The following is a 24,910-nucleotide window of genomic DNA, read 5'->3' on the forward strand; positions in this document are numbered from 1 at the left end:
TCCCCTATATAACAATGTTTGGCATTTAGTGAATATTCCCCTGTATAACAATGTTTGGTATTTAGTGAATATTCCCCTGTATAACAATGTTTGGTATTTAGTGAATATTCCCCTGTATAACAATGTTTGGCATTTAGTGAATAATTCCCTGTATAACAATGTTTGGCATTTAGTGAATAAATCCCTGTATAACAATGTTTAGTATTTAATGAATATTCCCCTGTATAACAATGTTTGGCATTTAGTGAATATTCCCCTGTATAACAATGTTTGGCATTTAGTGAATATTCCCCTATATAACAATGTTTGGCATTTAGTGAATATTCCCCTGTATAACAATGTTTGGCATTTAGTGAATATTCCCCTGTATAACAATGTTTGGCATTTAGTGAATATTCCCCTATATAACAATGTTTGGCATTTAGTGAATATTCCCCTGTTTAACAATGTTTGGCATTTAGTGAATATTCCCCTGTATAGCAATGTTTGGCATTTAGTGAATATTCCCCTGTAAACAATGATTGTTATTTAGTGAATATTCCCCTATATCAGTGTTTCCCAACCCAGTCCTCAAGGCACACCTACCAGTCCAGGATTTAAGGATTACCCAGTTTTGTCTAAGGTGTTTTTAGAAAAAAAAAAAGGAAAAACACCTTAGACAAAACTGGGTAATCCTTAAAGGGAAACTCCAGTGCCAGAAAAACGATCCGTTTTTCTGGCACTGGAGGGTCCCTCTCCATCCCACCCCCCAATCCCCGGTTACTGAAGGGGTGAAAACCCCTTCAGTGACTTACCTGGGACAGCGGCGATGTCCCTCGCCGCTGTCTCCGCCTCCGCGACGCTCCTCCTTGTGATTACGTCGGCCGGTGGGCGAGACTAATCTCGCCCACCGGCCAAGGAGACCTAATGCGCATGCGCGGAAATGCCGCGCATGCGCATTACGTCTCCCCATAGGAAAGCATTGAAAAATCATTTTGAGTGACGCTGGAGGTCCTCACACAGCGTGAGGACGTCCAGTGACGCTCTAGCACAGGAAACCTGTGCTAGAAACTAGAAAGTGACCTCTAGTGGCTGTCTAGTAGACAGCCACTAGAGGTGGAATTAACCCTGCAATGTAATTATTGCAGTTTATGAAAAACTGCAATAATTACACTTGCAGGGTTAAGGGTAGTGGGAGTTGGCACCCAGACCACTCCAATGAGCAGAAGTGGTCTGGGTGCCTGGAGTGTCCCTTTAAATCCTGGTCTGGTAGGTGTGCCTTGAGGACTGGGTTGGGAAACACTGCCCTATATAACAATGTTTGGCATTTAGTGAATATTCCCCTATATAACAATGTTTGGTATTTAGTGAATATTCCCCTATATAACAATGTTTGGCATTTAGTGAATATTCCCCTGTATAACAATGTTTGGCATTTAGTGAATATTCCCCTGTATAACAATGTTTGGTACTTAGTGAATATTCCCCTGTACTTAATCCACCAATCAGAGTGTTATGAGTCAATTTACACAGCGTGGCAAAATTCCACAGAACTTTCCCACGCTGTGTAAAATGACACAGAGCACTCTGGTGGATTTCAAACTAACCAGTCAGAGTGCTGTGACAGGTAAATGTAGAGACTTACCTGTCAGTCTCTTCATTTACCTGTCAGAGCATTCTGATTGGATGGCTTAAACCCACCAATCAGGGTGCTCTGAGCCTAATTGCAGGGCGGGGCAAGGCTTTATAAGCCTTGCCCCGACCTGCAGAGCTCAGTCTGCGCGGAGCCCTCGCCAGGTGAAGATGGATTATTTTTTTTTGCGCTCGTTTTTTTTTTTTTTTGCGTCGGTTATTATGGATATTTATTTGGCCTTTTTTGGGGCTGAAAAAAGAAGATTTTAGAAGAAAGAAAACATCGAATGGTATGGACAATAGGTCCCCCCCTATTGGTATTTAGGGCCCTCACCGGCCGCTCAGGGGTGGGGGCCGGGGGGGAGGACAATAGGTTCCCCCCTATTGGTATTTAGGGCCCCCACCTGCCGCTCAGGGCTGGGGGCTGGGGGGAGGACAATAGGTCCCCCCATTGGTATTTAGAGCCCCCACCCACCGCTCAGGGGTGGGGGCCAGGGGGGAGGACAATAGGTCCCCTTCCCTATTGGTATTTAGGGCCCCCACCCGCCGCTCAGGGGTGGGGGTCAGGGGGGAGGACAATAGGTCCTCCCCACTTTTTTTACTTTAGGGCCCCCACCCGCTCAGGGAGGGGGGACCTTTTTTTTTTTCAAATAGTAATAGGGGGCGGATCGAACATCGCATATGTTCGCCATCCGTGGCGAACGCGAACACGAGATGTTCGCCAGTAACTATTCGCCAGCGAACCGTTCGAGACATCACTATTTATTATACATTATCCCCCCATAGCCAGTAACCTGTGTTTATTATACATTATCCCTGTAGCGAAAGCCACTTCGCCACTGTGTTTTGGAGGGGGCTGCTTGCCCGCCTCTTACCGTGTGACTACGGTCCCTGGGCGATTTAGCCCTTTATGCACGGTATTTGGGCATACTGTGTTTTATCGTGCGGCTACTGGCCCTTTAAGCACAGTGAATAGACTTTTATTGTACTGTGCTGGCCTTTTAAAAACAGTGTATGGACATACTGAAACTTTTTGGACACTTCCTCTTCCCCTCCCCCGGATCCATTGTTCTCCAGCAGGGTGTTGTCCCAGGGACAAGGAAAAGCCATGCTTGCAAGTGAAAACAAAGGACTTCGACCTAACCGTTAAACCCCTGAACCTATTCAAGTGAATTTTGGATATGTTTGTCCCCAAGTTATACTGGTTAAAATAATATAAGTTTTATGTATGTACGATGTTAACTCACAAAGTTATAAAAATGTATAAAAAGTGTAACTTTTCAGCTTGGAGATAATTGAGTAGATACAGTAATTGACTCAATTATCTCCTAAGCAGAGGGGAGGAATATGCTGGGTGTGTTTCTATTGTCCCATTGTGTCTGATTGGCTGCTGTACTTGCATTGTATGTGTTGTAATGTGTTTATTGGTTGTTCTGCAAAACCCTGTGAGCAGTACTAGGTTTTGTGGATTGTGAATAAAAAGGGCTGCAAGCTAGCAGCCAGGGAGTTCTATTTCTACCCTCAACTTGAGTCCTGTCTCTTATTGGGGGAATCTGCTACAAGGGATTGCTATGCTAGGCATATTCCCTTGCTATAATCACTGAGCTCTTGTAAGAGCTTGTTCCTGCTTCGTTCTGAAGGGAGATAGCTGCAGCCTGCGGTGCTTATGGTGTCTGGTGGAGTGCTTGGAGTCCTCTGGAAGCGCTAGGAGCATCTTTCAACGGAGGTACCCAGTCGGGGTGCCAGGCGATCCGTTACATTGGTGGCAAGCGGTGGGATGGCGTCCTAGTGCGAGGAGAAGCAGCTCAGAGACACCAGTAACTTGTGGAGTTGTGCAGCGTCCCTATCTTCAGCAACATAATGGAACCAGCAGTGGCTACAGCAAGCATGGCGTATAGCTACTCCGTACTAGAGTTTGGCACGATGGTAGGGTTGCGCCTGAAGTTTTACGGACCCAATCCAGAGGAGAAATACGTGCGGTTTGTGTGGGACATGGTGACCCGGAACCTACAACACAGGGCGTTGAGGGAAGGCCAGTGGGCACGTTGGGAGAAACTCCAGCCACAGGTAGAGTGGGACGAGGAAGAAACCGAGGTGGCCGGTGGAGATGGGACCGAGGTCTCTCTACCGGCCCTACAGGAATGCTGGGCACCCGGCCCAGATCCCCAGCGGCAGTATGTTTTACAGGGAGGGGAGACAGTCGGTCTCACTCCCCAGCGGCAGAATGTGTTATTGGAGGAAGAGACAACCGGTCTCCCTCCCCAACAGCAACCAGAGGTACCCGAGGTAGAGGACCTCATAGACTGGTCCTGGGAGGACCCCCTGCAGGCAGGTGGAGATGGGACCGAGATCTCTCCACCGGCCCTACAGGGATGCTGGGCAACCGGCCCAGATCCCCAACTAGAGCTGGAGTTACAGAAAGTGGAGAGCATCGACCTCCCCCCCCAGCAGCAGCCGGAGTACCAGGGGGAGGTAAGTGATATTTCTCCTCCCCAGTCAACTCCTTTGTTCCCTGACCCCCCAGCAGAAGAGCTGGCAACTGGGCAGAGCGCCGCTGGCCTCTGTCCTCCCTTGTTTCCTTCCCCTGAGCCTGACTTTCTACAGGCTGCCTCAGCGGAAGAGCTGGCAACTGGGCAGAGCGCCGCTGGCCTCTGTCCTTCCTTTTTTCCTTACCCTGAGACTACCCCAGCTCTGACCCCGGAGCAGAGCACATCGGGCATCTGGCCCCCAAGTACTCACAGCCATTTGCCCAGCAAGGCCGAGGGTGCCACAGTTTCACCCCACAACTTGGGACCTACAGGCCAGTATGACTTATTGTTGGGGGGCTATTCTGTGAATTCTTTATTGTGGGGGGGCTACACTGCTAAATTTGTTTTGTGGGTTAGACCCTCTGTGAACTATGTACCGGGGGTGGGCCATTCTGTGAATTCTTTATTGTGGGGGGGCTACACTGCTAAATTTGTTTTGTGGGTGGGCTACTCTGCTAATTTTGTTTTATGGGTGGGCTGCCCGACTAATCTAGGTACTGACCGGCAGAAGGTCAGGTACCTGGTTAGTCTACCCCCGAATGGGAAGATATGTAGCGAAAGCCACTTCGCCACTGTGTTTTGGAGGGGGCTGCTTGCCCGCCTCTTACCGTGTGACTACGGTCCCTGGGCGATTTAGCCCTTTATGCACGGTATTTGGGCATACTGTGTTTTATCGTGCGGCTACTGGCCCTTTAAGCACAGTGAATAGACTTTTATTGTACTGTGCTGGCCTTTTAAAAACAGTGTATGGACATACTGAAACTTTTTGGACACTTCCTCTTCCCCTCCCCCGGATCCATTGTTCTCCAGCAGGGTGTTGTCCCAGGGACAAGGAAAAGCCATGCTTGCAAGTGAAAACAAAGGACTTCGACCTAACCGTTAAACCCCTGAACCTATTCAAGTGAATTTTGGATATGTTTGTCCCCAAGTTATACTGGTTAAAATAATATAAGTTTTATGTATGTACGATGTTAACTCACAAAGTTATAAAAATGTATAAAAAGTGTAACTTTTCAGCTTGGAGATAATTGAGTAGATACAGTAATTGACTCAATTATCTCCTAAGCAGAGGGGAGGAATATGCTGGGTGTGTTTCTATTGTCCCATTGTGTCTGATTGGCTGCTGTACTTGCATTGTATGTGTTGTAATGTGTTTATTGGTTGTTCTGCAAAACCCTGTGAGCAGTACTAGGTTTTGTGGATTGTGAATAAAAAGGGCTGCAAGCTAGCAGCCAGGGAGTTCTATTTCTACCCTCAACTTGAGTCCTGTCTCTTATTGGGGGAATCTGCTACAAGGGATTGCTATGCTAGGCATATTCCCTTGCTATAATCACTGAGCTCTTGTAAGAGCTTGTTCCTGCTTCGTTCTGAAGGGAGATAGCTGCAGCCTGCGGTGCTTATGGTGTCTGGTGGAGTGCTTGGAGTCCTCTGGAAGCGCTAGGAGCATCTTTCAACGGAGGTACCCAGTCGGGGTGCCAGGCGATCCGTTACAATCCCCTATAGTCATTTATCGTTGGACCTAGGCAGCATCATGTCTTAGGCCGGCCCAAAGAGTGAAAGAGTGAGTGAATAATATAATATATATGTTCAGAAACATATTAGTAATATATGTAAACCTTCATGCAAAGAAGGTGAAAAGGTATTAAAGAAAAGCACACTTATTGCATCAAATTTACAAAGCCAAACTTTTAAAAGCTTTCCTCATTTCTTTCTCGGGATGAGGAATATATCGGTTGTAGACTGAGGATTTCCATTTGCCCAATCTTTTAATAATATGCACTGGAGTGTCAGTGTTGAAGGCGACCGAAGCTGCCCCTTTTCTAAATGAAAGACCCGAGACATGGATGCAACCCAATCTTAGGAGTAGTGTTCTGATGTAGAAGATGAATTTAGCTGTAGTCAGAGGGATTCAGTGAGAGTAGTGGTGAAATGTGTGTGGCGTGACTGAGTGTGGGTAAGTAAGAGTCAAGCATTTTAACTGGGCACTAGTTCTAGGTGGGATAAAGTGGTATAGCGGATGAGTAGTTTGGTTAGTTTTAGAGGTTTGTAGAGAAAGTATATAGTGATCATGATTTTTAGCGATATCCAATATTTTTAAGGTGGTCTCAAACAAACATAAAATGCTATATAAAATTTGTGGGAATATCGATTAGTTGTGTACAGTAAATCAGAGAGGGCTCAGAATTTCGATCGGTAACCTGGACGAACCATCGATCGGTAACCTGGATGAAGTAGGGGGTCTATCTGTTTATTTAAATATGCGGTAATATGCTTTTAATGGGATAGGACGTTAGGAAAGGTGTGTGATTGGGATAAGTGGTTGTGGCTGTATTTACCTTATCCTGGGACCGACCTGGCTCCTAGGCATGAGCCCCGCGTGGCTGGATCACTCCTGCCTCCACACGAGCCGCATGCGGCTTGATCTCCTTTTCTGACTTAGCCGTGTGCACTGGCCGCAGTGATCGGTCACGTGGCCCGCCTGGCACTAGGAGCACAGCTCGAGTCATGAACTCGCTCTTAAAGGGGCAGTGGGAGCCAAAAGTTGATTCAGGCTCCCATTGGCCCACGTCATTCCAGCACCCCCACACACGAACGTTTTGGGGGCGTAGGCATGACGTGGGCCAATCAAATGTTAAAGGATGTTTAAACTTCCCTAGCCCTATCCACTTTGTCCTATCGTGGTTTCTGTGTCAGTACCCTTTAGTGCGTTCCTTGATCTACTTTGTTTATTTTGGTATTGACTCTGAATTTATCTTTAACCCTTTCCTGTCTTGTTTGCCCGTGTGACTGATTACCATCTACTTGACTCTGGCTTGTTCTCGTTTTTGTAGTCTCTCTGTTACCATGACCTTGTCTCGTTTCTGATTACGCTTTATCTCTGTCTGACGTTTAGTCTGGCCATTCTAAGTCCAGGTAATAAGTTATATCCTAGTCTTGTCCCTTGCTATCCTAAACTCTGCGTGTTGGGGTATTACATCATGACATTATGATAGGACCATGTGCCCTGCAGGTTTAGGACAGCAAATGGCCTCCTATGAGGCAAGATTTTAAGAACAGGATCACCGTAGGGACCAGATTGCCAAGGCCCATCAGACACTTTTGTCCAGAAATGCTTATTTGGCCCCTGAGACACTGGTATGCGTACCATCTCAACCCATACCTCCCATTCCAGAGGCATCTATCTAGACTAGAGATGTCCCAAATATTTCGCAGACGAATAGTTCTTGGCGAACATAGCTTGTTTGCGTTCGCCACGGATGTCGAACATATGCGATGTTCGGTCTGCCCCCTATTCGTCATCATTGAGTAAACTTTGACCCTGTACCTCACAGTCAGCAGACACATTCCAGCCAATCAGCAGCAGACCCTCCCTCCAAGACCCTCCCACCTCCTGGACAGCATCCATTTTAGATTCATTCGGATGCTGCATTTTTTTTTATTAGACAGAAGTGTGTTATATTTGAGCATGCTAGGCTGAACGTGCGTATATTATGGCTAGTTGCATTGAGGGTATGAGTATATAGCAGTACATTGTTGTGAAAGATGGCTGTCATGTTTAGGGTGTAGCTTGCACGTTATCAACTGTGTATTTATATCAGCAGCTCCACCACTAGTTATAAATCAAGTGTGAGTTGCCCCATGAGATAAGACTAGTGAATAACATAATACATGAACGGTTAAGGTAAAGGCATGTAAGAAACGACGACAATAAACTCTTTAGGAGGTGAAATAATGACATGTTTAAACGCTTGCTACTTTACAATTAGTTAATGTGCAGAGTGCAGTTCATGTGATCAAAGGCATGGTGTGGAGGATCTGCTATAGTGGGACATGCTTGGCTGCTGTTTACTGCTTGTGCTCATCCGATCCCTTCTGGGCGCCAGGTGCAGACCCTGGGAGTCCCTGATACCTGGAACAACAAAGGCAAGTCTCTGGCTGAGTAACAGGTTCGCGGCTTGAGGTGGTGGAAGCTTGTTTTGTCGGGTGGTCGGATCTGTCCCGGTGGTGCTTCACGTCCGGTGCGGGATTGTGGTGGCTTAAGGTGGAGGCGAGTGCTTGACGTGTGGCAGGCTCTGCATTTCTGTTTGTGCCTCCGGTCCCGTCTTTGACGCCTTTTGCGTTGGTGGATTTTAATGGGGACTGCTTTGCTTAGCTGTGGTGGAGCTTGTTGGGGCTGTGGTGGAGCTTGTTGGGGCTTCCTGCTTGTTATTTGCTTCCAAAATTGATTAAAGAGTCTGTCCAGCTTAGACTCAATATCCTGCCATGCTTTGCTGGTACCAGGAGGACATGTGGCTGCCGCCATATTGGGAGAGTCGCAGATGAGCATGTCAGCCTGGGCGGCTGTGCACTGTGCGTTTATTAGCTCCAGACAGCCTCTCAGGGGTGGACCGGGATAACCCCCACCGGTCCGAGGGGGGGTAACGGAGCTCCTGCCGGGAAGTAGCTGCTCCTGGGCATCCCAGGATCGGGAGATCGGCCGCCTCTCCCGCCCGGTGAGCACCAGGCCACACTTGCCACGCGGAGGTGTGGCATGTCGATTAAGCATGTCGGGTCGGTCAGGTAGGAGCAACATTGCTGGGTCATCCCCTTCTGGGGTTAAATTCGCTTGTTGATAGCGGCTTAAAGTGAGATATTGAGGGAGCTCACACGAAGTGCGTCTTTCCTCCATGACAGCTAGGCCCCGCCCCCCAGAAGCTGCATTCTTAGTGAGAGGAGGGACAGTGTAGCTGCTGCTGATTTAATAGGGAAATCGATAGCTAGGCTAGTGTATTCAGTGTCCACTATAGTCCTGAAGGACTCATCTGATCTCTGCTGTATGGACAGCACCCCAAAAAACCCTTTTTAGGGCTAGAACATCAGTCTGCTTTTTTTTTTCTGTGTAATCTAATTCCAGTTGCCTGCCTGCCAGCGTGTGTGTCAGGCTCACAGCGTATACTGTGCCCACTTGCCCAGTGCCACCACTCATATCTGGTGTCACAATAGCTTGCATTTAAAAAAAAAAAAAAAAAAAAAACTTTTTAGACTGTAATATAATAGCAGTCAGTTTCCTTCACATGTGTGCGTTTCAGGGCCTGCCAGGGCACAGTGTCACACCAGTGCAACTCATATATGGTGTAACAGTAGTGTACATTAAAAAAAAAATACAGGGGGCTTGTTGTCACCTTTTGGGGACCCTTGGTGTTGTACGTGGCTGGGTGGAGGAAGAGACCTTCAATGACATCAGTGAGGACAAGGAACGGGACATGGCTAGCTTGGTATCCAACCTTGTGCAAATGGGGAGTTTGCGGTTGTGCAAATGGACTGTTTGCGGTTGTTTGCGGTGCGTTAAACAGGGAGTTTGGTCTGTCACTGTGAAGCGGGCGTAACCCTTACACTACCTGATCGATACAACATCATACCTGATGTTTTAAAGCACGTTATTCCCAACAATTTAGGAATGTTAGGTGATTTTTGCCCTTTATGGATTAAAACCAGACTCCGCATCAATTATGTAATTTTCCATGGGAGTTTTGCCATGGATCCCCCTCCGGCATGCCACAGTCCAGGTGTTAGTCCCCTTGAAACAACTTTTCCATCACTATTGTGGCCAGAAAGAGTCCCTGTGGGTTTTAAAATTTGCCTGCATAGTGAAGTCTATGGCGGTTCGCCCGGTTCGCCCGTTCGCGTACATTTGTGGAAGTTCGCGTTCGCCATTCGCAAACGGAAAATTTTATGTTCGCGACATCACTAGTAATTGGTAATGCATCTACCAAAGCAAAACACCTAGGTAGAAGTAGATTGTGTCAGTCAATGGAATTGACTCAACTAAAGATAACATTCTCTGTATAAATACGTGAACCTGGCTCAGGGCTGGCCCAAGAAATTGTGCTGCCTGGATCCAAGGATGAAAGGCTGCCCCCTCCCATTCCCTCCCCTTCCCGCACCAAAAGCACACCAACATCTATTATAATATGCAGTGTGTGTAGTGAATGCAATGTCTGTTTATGTAGTGAACACAGTGTGTGTAGTGCATGCAGTATTTGTGTTGTGGATGTAGTGTGTCTAGTAGATGCAGTGTCTGTGTAGACGATGTAATGTCTGTGTAGCATTGTGGGGGGGCAGTGAATAGGAAAACTGTGGGGGGGCAGGCTGTGTAGGTGACAGTGTTGGGGGCAGGCTGTGGGGTTGGGGGGAGGCTGCAAGGTGTGGAGGTGTGGGCTGTGGGGACAGTCTGTGGAGGAGCAGAGTCTGAGGGGCAGGGTGTGGATGTGCATGCTGTGGGTGAAGGGGCAGTGTGTGTGGAGGAAGGCTTTGGGGGATTGGATGTGGGGAGGACGGTGTGGATGTGCAGGCTGTGGGGGACAGGGTATGGGGTAAACCGGAGGCTCTCCCAAGGCAGACTAAGTGGAGGGGCCCTGGCAGGCCACCAGGCCCCCTCCTGGTGACTGGCCCTCGGTCATAGACCGAGGACCCGACAGGTCAGTCTGCCCAAATAATTAGAGAGCCACTTCTGCTGCATATATTTATGCAGCAGAGGCATCTAACGGCAGGAGTGGCAAATGCCGCCCCTGTTAAAGTGCCGCCTGGGGCCATGGCCCCATTTCGTCTTATGGATGGGCTGGCCCTGACCTGGCTACAAAAAGAATTTTAGATATTTTTTAAAAATAACCATCTGAATTTAGAACTTAGTTTTGTGAATTTCCGCAACTAAAGTGTTGAAAATTATTATTAATATAAAAAACTCAACAACTCTATAGCTGTTAGAAGGTCTAACATTGAGAGATTGTCCAATAAAATTCTAATACAGAATTTATGCGAGAATTGTAAATGTTGAAAGACTGCAATTGCTCTTTTATCACATATAAAAGTAAAAAACATCTCTTGGATTCATAAGTATGCAATAATAAAATAAGGAATAACATTAATTGTAACTTCACTTTGCATTTTGTGCTTTAATATGAGCATTTATAGAAAAATAAAAAGAAATATAAGTAAAAATGACTATTTTTTAAAATAAAAGGAATTTTCAGAAAGACCATACTAACGTATTCTTTTGCAAAGCGTTTAGTTAGGCTGTAACAAAATATAGAGGATTATGGTAAACACTATAATATTATAAGATTAGAGTCAAGGATGTGAACAGTAAAGCATCCCCATGGGGCAAACTAGACTAAAAGGAGTGCCAATGTTAAGGGTTCTGTATGGAACAAAAATATGACTGACTTAACTAAATAAGCCTAATTCTACTGAACAACCTGCCCATTTATAGTAAATCTCTGCCTGTATTTGGCCATATCCTGATGTTTTACTTGTGTGCCCAATATTATTTAAACCCGTACCCTGCCCAAAAGTCCATTGAAATGTACTATTTTAGGATGTAGGTGTATAAAACTGCAGTATTCCTGCCGATAGGCATCTAAATGATGAAACAACCAGGAACATACTGAAAATTGCAGCAGGTTCTTGCGTTTTCGCCAAAGTTAAAATCTGATCAGTCCTGTAATCTAGGAGCACACACGAACATGATATTGTGATGAAACAGTTTGATGATTTTTTTGCAATGCTTCAGATTGAAATCAATGTAAAATGCTTGCACATACTGCTCAAGCTCATAATTTATTCTTAATCTGGAGTCTTTTGTAAATAAAATTAACTGTTCTTGTTTTTAAATTATATTTATTTTTAGTTTTATAAACATTAATAAGTAGGTCATAAATTTATTTAAAAAGTAACAACATAGTTCTACACCTTGTTTGCATCCTAGTTGAGCATTTTACATTTTGGACAGTATGTACATTGGTTATATAATGACACAATAATTGTGAAATTTTTTGCCATGTGTTTGTCCAAACATAATTTCCCCTTTTCTCATTGTGTGCACCCACATATACTCTTAGTATCCACATAACTGGGTAAACCTGAATATGTATGTAATTTTCTAGGTAGGCAATAAAATGGCAGAAACTAAATGCCAGAAAATATGTAGACACTGCCAAGATATTCTGCTGTTGTCAAACCAAACACCAGAAAGGGTAGAAATGTGATCTAAACTACTTAAAATGAAATGATGGTGCCAGATATTTTGGTTTGTGTATTCCCTTTCACACGCAGTCTATATATCAATGGTACCCAAACCAGTACTAAACTAACACCAAGAAGAGATGTGAACATTTTCCAGTTCTGTACCAATGGAGATATTGACACGACCTGAAAAGTATCCAATGATCTACTCGCTGCAAAATCTCGTGGTCACTACTCTATCCTAATTCTCCTTGACCTGTCTGCGGCTTTTGACACTGTTGATCATCAACAGCTTCTTCTCATCTTCCACAATATCGGTCTACAAGATATTGCTCTCTCCTGGTGCTCCTCCTACCTCTCCCAGCGCTCTTTCAGTGTTTCTTTCTCTGGCTCTTCTTCTTCTCCCCAACTCCACTCTGTTGGTGTCCCCCAAGGTTCAGTCCTTGGTCTCCTACTATTCTCCATCTATACTGCCTCCCTTGGTAAACTCATTAGCTCCTTTGGCTTCCATTATCATTTCTATGCGGATGACACGCAAATCTACCTGTCCTCTCCTGATCTCTCCCCGTCCCTCTTGACTCGTTTCTCTGACTGCCTCTCTGCTGTTTCTAACTGGATGGCTGCCCACTTCCTTAAACTAAACATGACCAAAACTGAAATTCTGGTCTTTCCTCCCTCAAGTGTTGTTACTCCTGTGTCTGTCTCCCTCCAAGTCAACGGTGCTACCATCAGCTCCACCATGCAGGCTCGCTGCCTAGGTGTTCTCTTTGACTCCGACCTCTCCTTCAAGCCTCATGTTCAATCTATCGCCAAATTCTGTCATTTCCATCTCAAAAACATTGCACGCATCCGCCCCTACTTAACGCCAGATGCGATTAAGGTGTTGGTCCATTCCACTGTCCTTTTTTCGCCTTGACTACTGTAATCCGCTTCTCAGTGGCCTTACGTGCTCCCAACTTGCGCCGTTACAGTCAATAATGAATGTCCGCCCGCACCTCCCATGCCTCACCCTTCTGTCAGTCCCTACATTGGCTTCCTATAAAATATAGAGCTCAATTTAAAATTCTGGTTCTTGCTTTCAAATCTCTACATAATGCTGCTCCCACCTATCTATCCTCCCTTATACACAAGTATGTCCCGTCTAGGCCCTTACGACCTTCTGAAGACTTACGTCTATCTTCTGTCCGTACTCCCACCTCTGATGCTCGCCTTCAAGATTTCTCGAGGGCTGCACCGTTCCTGTGGAACTCACTTCCCTCCTCCGTTAGATGCTCACCCAGTCTCCACTCCTTCAAAAAAATCGTTAAAAACTCACTTCTTCATAAAAGCGTATCAATTAAACTGTTAATAGCTCCCAACTGATTCCTCTTCTGCAACTATCACTACAGGGAGTGCAGAATTATTAGGCAAGTTGTATTTTTGAGGATTAATTTTATTATTGAACAACAACCATGTTCTCAATGAACCCAAAAAACTCATTAATATCAAAGCTGAATATTTTTGGAAGTAGTTTTTAGTTTGTTTTTAGTTATAGCTATTTTAGGGGGATATCTGTGTGTGCAGGTGACTATTACTGTGCATAATTATTAGGCAACTTAACAAAAAACAAATATATACCCATTTCAATTATTTATTTTTACCAGTGAAATCAATATAACATCTCAACATTCACAAATATACATTTCTGACATTCAAAAACATAACAAAAACAAATCAGTGACCAATATAGCCACCTTTCTTTGCAAGGACACTCAAAAGCCTGCCATCCATGGATTCTGTCAGTGTTTTGATCTGTTCACCATCAACATTGCGTGCAGCAGCAACCACAGCCTCCCAGACACTGTTCAGAGAGGTGTACTGTTTTCCCTCCTTGTAAATCTCACATTTGATGATGGACCACAGGATCTCAATGGGGTTCAGATCAGGTGAACAAGGAAGCCATGTCATTAGATTTTCTTCTTTTATACCCTTTCTTGCCAGCCACGCTGTGGAGTACTTGGACGCGTGTGATGGAGCATTGTCCTGCATGAAAATCATGTTTTTCTTGAAGGATGCAGACTACTTCCTGTACCACTGCTTGAAGAAGGTGTCTTCCAGAAACTGTGAGTTGAGCTTGACTCCATCCTCAACCCGAAAAGGCCCCACAAGCTCATCTTTGATGATACCAGCCCAAACCAGTACTCCACCTCCACCTTGCTGGCGTCTGAGTCGGACTGGAGCTCTCTTCCCTTTACCAATCCATCCATCTGGCCCATCAAGACTCACTCTCATTTCATCAGTCCATAAAACCTTAGAAAAATCAGTCTTGAGATATTTCTTGGCCCAGTCTTGACGTTCAGCTTGTGTGTCTTGTTCAGTGGTGGTCGTCTTTCAGCCTTTCTTACCTTGGCCATGTCTCTGAGTATTGCACACCTTGTGCTTTCGGGCACTCCAGTGATGTTGCAGCTCTGAAATATGGCCAAACTGGTGGCAAGTGGCATCTTGGCAGCTGCACGCTTGACTTTTCTCAGTTCATGGGCAGTTATTTTGCGCCTTGGTTTCTCCACACGCTTCTTGCGACCCTGTTGACTATTTTGAATGAAACGCTTGATTGTTCGATGATCACGCTTCAGAAGCTTTGCAATTTTAAGAGTGCTGCATCCCTCTGCAAGATATCTCACTATTTTTGACTTTTCTGTGCCTGTCAAGTCCTTCTTTTGACCCATTTTGCCAAAGGAAAGGAAGTTGCCTAATAATTATGCACACCTGATATAGGGTGTTGATGTCATTAGACCACACCCCTTCTCATTACAGAGATGCACATCACCTAATATGCTTAATTGGTAGTAGGCTTTCGAGCCTATACAGCTTGGAGTAAGACAACATGCATAAAGAGGATGATGTGGTCAAAATACTCATTTGCCTAATAATTCTGCACACAGTGTAGTCTAATACTATCCTTACCTTTTTGTGTCATTTTACCCCACTCCCTCTAGCATGTAAGCTCATTGAGCAGGGCCCTCAACCCCTCTGTTCTTGTGTGTCCAACTTGTCTGGTTACAACTACATGTCTGTTCGTCCACCCATTGTAAAGCGTTGTGGAATTTGACGGCATTCTATAAATATCATAATAATAATAACTAGTGCTCTACATTTTACAGAGAATGGTGAAAGCAGAAAGAACATGCAGTCAGTAGCATTTCTATGGGTGAAAATGCTTTGTTAATGAGAAAGTTCCAAGTGGAATGTTTGGATCCGTTCAAGCTAGCAAAAAAAAGTCACAGTAACTGAAAAAAACATTCATTACAACAGCTCTAATCAATAGAGTAACTCTACACTCACAACATATCCTGACCATAAAACAAGCTTGTCGTCATTAGTTTTGGAATCAACTAATACAGACACATGTCTAGATTTGGTATTGCTTCTAACGTAGACCTTTTGTCCAACATCCATGCAATAGAACAATTAGAAAACTAACTAACACAATAAATTCTACGTTTCAAAGTTGCAGATTCCTGAAAAAAATAAACATTTGAATATCCCCATATGCCTAGCAGCCAAATTAAAGATGTTGGTACTTTGCACTCAAAACTCAACATCTAAAAAGCAAGAAAAAGGAAATACATTATTTGAATATAAAATATTAAAACAGAAAAAAAGAGATTAAAAAACTCCAGGTGGCAATTTAGCTCAAAAAGCACTACTCTTAAAATAATAAACTTATTAAATCACAAAAAAACTAGATTAAAAGCAGTCCATTGAAGTGTAGATAGGCTTTCAAAAAAATATTGAAACTGATACTTATCATGCAAAATAACGACAGAAAAGGAAAAGGAGAAACAAACAAATATTTATAAAACCTTTTGAATTCAGCTTCTCCAATTATTTTCACGTACATGTATGCCTCGTTGTACCTTTTACGTTCATTTTTAACAATGAGATGCTTGTAACAGTCTAAGAACGTCAGCTCAGACTATTACTGGCATCCAGGTGACCAATTGATGCTTTTGCATAGAAATCGGGGAATGCAAAAAGGGGCCATTTGTAAAGGCACTGCCTAAGCAAATTTTAGGTTTAACAGTGCCCAAAAGCTCAAGTTACCATAAACACATTTTTGAAATTAAGTTATGTTGCCTGCAGTGTTCCTTTAATTATCATAATACAATTAGGATCCTGTATCAATAAACATTAGTGCACATAGCCCACAATCCTTTAATTACTAAGCAATTGTACTTTTACCTCAAGAATAATAAATAATAGCTTGTTATTTAAACAAAAAAAAATATTTCTAGAGTTTATGGAGGTGCATCTAGTTCCTTAATGATTTCAATACTGCAATTCTCTGGTGTCCTCCTGTCTAAGTTTCCTTATACATATCCCTCAGCAGTATGGCACTATGTTCATTATGATAATTGGCAGGAATGATGAAGAAACCCAGCCAAAGTAGATAAGCAAAATTTTAGTTTTTGCCTTTTAATCTAGCTGTAGGTAGTTATCACTAAGACCACGGTTTATCATGTCTCCTAAATATAATTTACAAATCTACGTTGTGAAAATAATATACATTAAAGAACATAATGTATTTTAGCTCATAATTTGCAAGGCGTGCATTTCAAGCTAATAACATTATGTAATTTAAGATCAATTAAAAGTAAAACAAATTGGTATGGGCTTCATTAACCCGTTTGTGACCAGACCGTTTTTCCATTTTCTTACGTTTTCGTTAAGGACCAGGGCTGTTTTTACATTTCTGCAGTGTTTGTGTTTAGCTGTAATTTTCCTCTTACTCATTCAGTGTACCCACACATATTACATACATTTTTTCTCACCATTAAATGGTCTTTCTAAAGATACCATTATTTTCATCACATCATAAAATTTACTATAAAAAAAAATATAAAACATGATGAAATTGTTTTTAAACACACACTTTTTCTAAATTTGAACCCCAAAATCTGTTACGCATCTACAACCGCCAAAAAACACCCGTGCTAAATAGTTTCTACATTTTGTCCTAAGTTTAGAATAATAATATTTTTTAGCTTTTTTGGGAAAGTTATAGGGCAATAAGTACAAGTAGCACTTTGCTATTTCCAAACAATTTTTTTTCAAAATTAACGAAAGTTACATTGTAACTGTGATATCTGTCAGGAATCCCTGAATAACCCTTCACATGTATATATTTTTTAAAAGAAGACAACCTAAGGTATTAAACTTGGGGTATTTTGACTCTTTTCATGCAACCATTTTACCACCAATCTATGCCAAATTTAAAAAAAATATATAATTAGTGATTTTTTTCGACACACATAGCAATTTTAGGATACATGTACTGAGAACTTTAAGGGTTACTGCCAAAGAACACCCAAATATGTGTTCAGCAACATCTGAGTACAGTAATACCACCCATGTATAGGTGTGTCGGGTTCTCTGGGGGCTAAAATACCTTATTTGGAGGGTGTGCATTCCAGTTTTCCAACTTTGTTTTTTCACAGCTGGTCATCATGCACCCATGTCCTATTTGGGATATTTTTGAAGCCAGCGAATGCAAGTTACCCCTTTTAAACCATATATTCTTAAAAAATAGACACTCTAGGAGATGTCCCTCCTGCGTCCATCGCAGACCATGTGTATCGCGAGATCTGATCAATCAGAGCATTACCGCAGGTTACCACGGCAACACTCTGACTGTGTCTTGCGAGATTCATAGTCTGCAGCTCTATGAAGCTGACCGGATATTATGGCCACCGGACCACCAGGGAGCCCACCGGACCGCCAGGGAATTAAGGTATTTAGTCCCCTCTCCCCATCCCTCACACCATCACCCCCCTCTCCCTCTCATCATCACCCTCCCTCTCACCATCACCCCCTCCCTAACACCATAACCCCCTCTCACCATCACCCCCCTCCCTAACACCATCACCCCCTTATCATCACCCCCCTCCCTAACACCATCACCCCCTCATCATCACCCCCCTCTCATCATCATCCCCCCTCCCTCACATTACCTCCTCTCCCTCTCACATCATCCCCCTCTCTCTCATGATCACCCCTCCCTCTCACCATCTCTACCCTCCCTCTCGCCATCACCCCCTTCCTCTCCCCATCACCACCCCCTCTCCCCATCACCCCCTCCCTCTCACCATCACCCCCTCCCTCTCACTATTATACACTATACAAGCATACACACTGCATTCACTATACAAACACACTGCATTCACTATACAACCACACACTGCATTCACTATGCAAACACACTCCATACACTATACAAACACACACAGACACACACACACACACTTATATATGTGTGTATTGGTATCTGTATGTCTGTGTATCTGTATGTGTGTTGGTATATGTGTATCTGCATGTGTCAGTGTGTGTATGTGTATCTGTTTGTGTGTATTGGTATCTATTTGTGTGTCTGTGTTTGTATCAGTGTGTCTATATGTGTCTCTATCTGTATATGTTTCTGTGCCTGTGTGTCTCTCTCTGTGTGTCTGTATGTGTGTGTGTGTGTGTCAGTGTTTGTCTGTATCTGTGTATGACTGTGTTTCTATGTAACTGCATGAGTGTACCTATGTGTCAGTGTATGTGTGCCAGTGTGTGTATATGTGAGTATATTTGTATATGTGCATACATCTCAGCATTTTGCCTACACTACACACAAATACAACCCTGCATTCAATTGTCAACACTACATAAAAACACACCACCATATTCAAAAACCACACTACAGAAAAATGCACACTTGCATTCAAATGCCAATACGTGCAAACACACCCGTACATTCACTCACACATACTCCATACAAAAACATGCTTGCATTCAAACACACAAACACTGCTCGGGGCTAAATACATTAAAAAAAATCACTGGGAAGGGGGTGTGGGGTGGTGGGGTGGTGGGGTGCGAAATATAGGATCAGCCCTGGGTGCCAAATGCTCCAGGTACGCCCCTGAGCTGGCATACTGACTCCCAGGGTGCATGAACGGGAGTTGAATTCAGCTGGGTGCATACTAATTATGTTTACACATATCGAAAGGTGAGAAACTTCTCCATGGTAACCAGGACGTGGATCGTCCGATCAACGCTCTTGTCCTGTCATCAATCACTCGGCGAGCTTCAGCTGAGCGAGCGTCCTACATCTCCTAGGAAATTTATGTGCACGCGTGGTTAAGGCCGCCTGTGAACACCTAACCTGGAGTTGGACGCCGCCCACCCATGGAGCTTTTAATTATCCCTGCAGAGGGAATACTTAAATGGATACAATATTATACAATTCAACCATTGCCCACCACCTGACAGACATGGGTATATATACCCAAATTAAAGCGCAACAGTGCAGTGAAATAAATAAAGTGCTATGATGCATACACATAAAGAGTGTCATAGAGTACTGCCAAATGATCAGCTATGATCTATAATCCATATTTAAAGTGATAGATAAAGTGCTATAGTGCATACATATAAAGAGTGTTATAGAGTGCTGCTAAAACATCAGCTATGATCTATAATCCATATTTAAAGTGATAGGTAGTGCCTTATTAATCCAAGAAATCCACTAAAGATACTGTCCTAGTTCTCACATTATGCGGATGCGGATTTATTTTATAACAGTTGAAAAATCATTTCCTTTCTGAAATTGTACTTAAGGAGTGACATAAAACAGATACTGTGACCATATTTAAATATATTGAAATACCAACCCAGAATTTACAGACCAATTAATCTATGGTGTGGAAATTATTTGAACAGTTATTAGAGTAGCACTATCATGTTTTCTTGTCATTTAGTTTTTCTGTCCTTACCACTTGCCACTTGCTTTTATTTATATTTATTATCTTTTCTTCCTTGCTCTGGATCTCAATATCAAAGCGTTGCCATTTTATTCTCTTCTGTCCAAGATGTCTGCAGTTGGCCTTTCTGTGGGATTCTTTTGCCTGATGGATTGTGTGTAAATTATCTTAGCAACTGAAATGGAACATTGTAAATGTAAACTCAGCCAGTGTTATCTTACCTAATAGATAAAACTTCCATAAAAAGTAATACCTACTTCCAATAAAATAAAAAAAAACAAGGGAAATATAAGGACACAAATGAATTTCTTAAAAACAAAAATAGACAGTTCTTATTTGAAGAATAATCTTTATGTATAGATTTTATTAACTTTTTTAAAAAAATCTTAAGATTTCTGGGCGTTAACTTTTTGAGCGAAACTGCCACCTTGAGTTCTTTTTAATGTCTTTTTTTAAAATGAACAAACCATTTCACATGTCAAACTATCTTTAATGCATCCATTTGTCTTTTTCTGTATAATCTGTTTATCATGACTTGAATTAGGCAAGATAATACTGTATGAACACTATTTGCTACAGAGTGTTTAAAATGAATCAGGATACCGTAAACAGACATGAAAGATTTGATGTAGATTAAAGATAAATCTTTTTAAGATCATCTTAGAACCATTAATAAACAAGAAATGTCTACTCTAATTGTTGAAGAGTTAGGAACATCATTAAATGAACAGGACTTAAGAGCAGTTGGAAACAACAGAACTATTTGCAATCACTTAGAAGTTGTGAACTAAAGAAAGGCATGGCAATATACAAAAGGGGTATTAATTATTGTGATGAATATGTAAGATCGCTTTGTTTTAAATCAATGAACCCCACCTTGAATAAATATCATAATTTTAGGCAAGGGTTTTAAGGGAGAACATTAAGCAACTAGAAAGAGTTTGAAGGAGGGTTCCAAAACTAATAAGCAAATGTCAAAACTTGAACAACGAAGAATGACTAGGTATGTTTTTATTGCTTTTTTACTCTACAAAAGGAGCATCTTCAGTATTTCAAAAGAATTATATATACATACATAGATGGTTAATACAAACATTTACTTGGTGTAGAGTTTATTGACATATCTGTACAAGAACAAAAACAAGAGGTCATCCAATGAGACTTGAGTTAAGGAAATTTTACCTACTGCAGGTAAAATAGTTTATAGTAAGAACCTGCCTAGAGATTTAGTTTTATCAAATTCAATAGAACTTGTTAAAATGGTCTGGGTACTTTTTCATTGGCAAAGCAGGTTGTACAGAGCAAAGATAAGTATAATAATTATTATGGACATTATAAATAAAACAAATTTAAGTGCCACTTTATCATCATCTAGTGGAATGACATTCTTACCCAAGTTCCAAAATACTATGAGACAACATGATAAGCAACAAGTATGCAAAGTTTCTGTGGGTTCTCTTGCTTATTCCTATTTACAGATTTAAGACCTAAATTATGGGTTTAAGAAAGTGGCCCACGAGATATCTCTACATATATATGTTTCAGCACATTACATCTAATCACTTTAGAATTTATTCCCTGGTAAAAAGTAAGCCAAAAAACGTGTATTTAGAGGTTTCCTAGTATCAACATATATGTTGAACAAATGCTTTTGGCCTGCTTGCGAGGAATAAGCAGCAGACCTTTTCTAATAGGAACTCAGAGATGTGGACAAATGAAATGAAATGAAATCCCCATAATGTCACATGGTATTCTTGAAGTGCGGTAGATATATAATTCCTCTAGTTGCTTTGCTTAAGGTGGATTATTTTTTAAAGAAAAAATTTAAATATAGTATTTTTATTCATATTGTATTTATATAGTATTGGGGACAATTTTTTTTTACTTGTGTTTATTATAATTAAAACTGCTCTGGTAGGAAGAATAATGAACCAACAACAATAATACCACCCCAAACGTGACTTAACTTTTTTTGCAATTCTTTATTTTTGCGGTGCTGTCATCTTTTGGCAAACATAAAAGAACATTTTGACAGAAATGTGCTGGTTACAGTAATTTGGATAGGCATTGATAAGGAAAGAGCACCATTATTTTAGATTTTTTTTTTAAATAAAATTAAACATAACAGAATAAATACGCTATAAGTCTACAGCCTTGTATCTAACTATGCAGTAGGGTGGGTGTAATTAGCTGACTTGGTAGGTTATGTTCATTTGCAAACAGTAGTCAGTAAGAATATATACTGGTAAAGAATTTCGAAGCACGAGGACTGTTCATGGTGGTGAGTTGATGGATGCTCGGGAGAGAACATTATTCCTGTTCTTTTATATTCCTTATATATCACTGCAGCATTATATCACTGCAGCATGTGTTTTGGCCCTGCGGTCGGTCTTCGTTCGGGAGGTAAAACACACATAAAATACTGCCATCCACGATTAACCTTGCATTCGTATGAATCCCCTTGTTCGGTACATTAAACTTACCGAACGGGGGGCTGATTAGCCTTCCTGTTCGGGAGTTACGGAGCCCTGGAGGTCTCAGCGGTGTTCGGGAATTAGAGTGTCTGATTTGAGGTCCAGACACTCGACGACCAAACACCGCTAAGATTTCCGTGCGTAAGATGGCCGCCGCCACATGCTCGTATACCGAACGGCGGCCACCCAGATACATCAATAAAGTACCGATTAACTTGCGGTTAGAGAAGTGTGAAAGCTTAATAAGGTACACACTTCTCTCTGGGGTGGTCTATTGGTTCGGTAGTTTACATTCGTATGGAGTACGGATGGAAACTACCGAACAATCATACGAATCCTACATACACACACGAATTGCAATTTTACTACAGTCTTTTAGGATAGCCCTAGTACCATCCGCTACACTGCCCCCCTTGCCCACAAGCCGGCATACACAGTCTGATCCAACACGGATAGGCTTGGGGATGTCCGGGGAGGCTCACGGATAATTTCTCCAGGTCTGTTTGTCTCGACAACCTGTCAAAGGGCTGCAGCGCCAAACTCCAGCGCAGCAGCCTGGCATTGTCCCCAGCCACCCGGTTAAGCCATACTAACGGGTTGTGATCCATGAGCAATGAAAAGGGCTGTCCATACAAATACGGCTCAATTTCTTCAGGGCCCACACCACAGCCAGGCATTCCTTCTCGATGGTGGCGTAGCTTACTTCTCTGGGTAGTAACTTGCGACTGATGTAAGCTACGGGATGTTCTCCGCCATCGGCCCCGACTTGGCTCAGTACTGCTCCCAATCCAAACATAGAAGCGTCTGTTTGAACAAGAAAACGTTTAGTTGGATTGGGAGCTGCCAAGACAGGGGCATTTATCAGTGCATTTTTCAGGTGTTGGAATGCCTGCTCACACTCCGGGGTCCAGGTTACTTGGCAGCGAAGGTTCTTACGGGTCAGGTCAGTAAGTGGTTTGGCCAGGGCGCTATAGTTGGGGATGAACTTCCTATAATACCCTGCTGTCCCCAGAAACGCTAGCACCTGAGTCTTAGTCCTAGGGGTGGGCCATTGGGCTACGGCCTCTACTTTGGCTGGTTCTGGTTTCTGTTTCCCACAGCCCACCCGATGGCCCAGATACTGTACCTCGGCCGTCCCTATATTCAGCGTCAAACCAGCCTCCCTAATCCTGTCTAGAACCGCTCCTATATGGGCCAAGTGCTCCTGCCAGGTATTGCTGAAGATGGCAATATCGTCGAAATATGCACAGGTGTAGTCTTGGAACCCATCTAGGAGTCGGTCCACCATCCGCTGGAAGGTAGCCGGGGCGTTTTTCATCCCAAATGGCATGACCTTAAATTGGTACAAGCCGAATGGGGTGACAAAGGCCGACTTATGAATGGCATCCGGGGCCAAGGGAATCTGCCAATACCCCTTACACAAGTCAATGGTAGTGAGGTATTGGCCTCTGGCCATCCTGTCCAGTAGTTTGTCTATCCTGGGCATGGGATAGGTGTCGGACACAGTTATATCATTCAATCTCCGGTAGTCCGCGCAAAAACGGGTCGTACCATCCCACTTTGGCACGAGAACTACCGGAGAAGCCCAGGGACTGTCTGAGGGCTCAATCACCCCCAGCTGGAGCATCTCATCGATCTCCTTGCGCATATTTTCCCGTACCGCTTCAGGGATGCGGTAGGGAGTATGGCACATGGGAAGTTGTCCTGGGGTTTCTACCCGGTGAGTGGCCAGAGGAGTGTATCCAGGTACATTAGAGAAGGTGTCTTGCTTCTCTCTTAACAGCTGTTGTACCTCTATACGCTCTTGGGGGCTCAGCCGGTCTCCCAGTGCAACCTCGCCTAAATCCCCAGACAACTGGTCTGGGAGAGGGAGGCTGTCAAACTCGTCAGAGTTGGGCGCACATATAGCGGTCACCTCTTCGGAGCATTCCTGGTAGGGCTTCATCATGTTCACATGGAGCATGCGTCGCCCTCCAGTTCCAGTGCAGGAGCCAATTATATAAGTGGTGTCACATCTTTGTTCCATCACTTTATAAGGGCCTTGCCAGGCGGCCTGTAACTTATCATGACGGACAGGTTTTAAAATTAAAACTTTCTGTCTGACCTGGAAGCTACAGTCCCTGGCGCCCCGATCGTACCATGTGCGCTGGTGGGTCTGAGCCGCCTGAAGGTTTTCCTTTACCGTCCTAGTCAATGCTTCTAGGCGGTCTCGGAATGCCAACACATATGGTATGATGGGGGTGCCGTCTGCGCTCCGGTCTCCCTCCCAATGTTCTCTAATCAGGTCTAGTGGCCCCCTTACACTTCTCCCAAATAACAATTCAAACGGGGAAAACCCCGTGGACTCCTACGGCACCTCCCGGTAAGCAAAGAGGAGGTGCGGCAGGAATCGCTCCCAGTCCTTGTGGATCTCTGCGAAGGTTCGGAGCATTTGTTTCAATGTACCGTTGATCGGTTTGCAGAGCCCATTAGTCTGGGGGTGGTAAGGGTCACTGATAATGGGCTTAATGTCACA

This window comes from Pelobates fuscus, chromosome 4 (assembly GCF_036172605.1).
Source record: "Pelobates fuscus isolate aPelFus1 chromosome 4, aPelFus1.pri, whole genome shotgun sequence".
NCBI classification, from domain to species: Eukaryota; Metazoa; Chordata; class Amphibia; order Anura; family Pelobatidae; genus Pelobates; species Pelobates fuscus.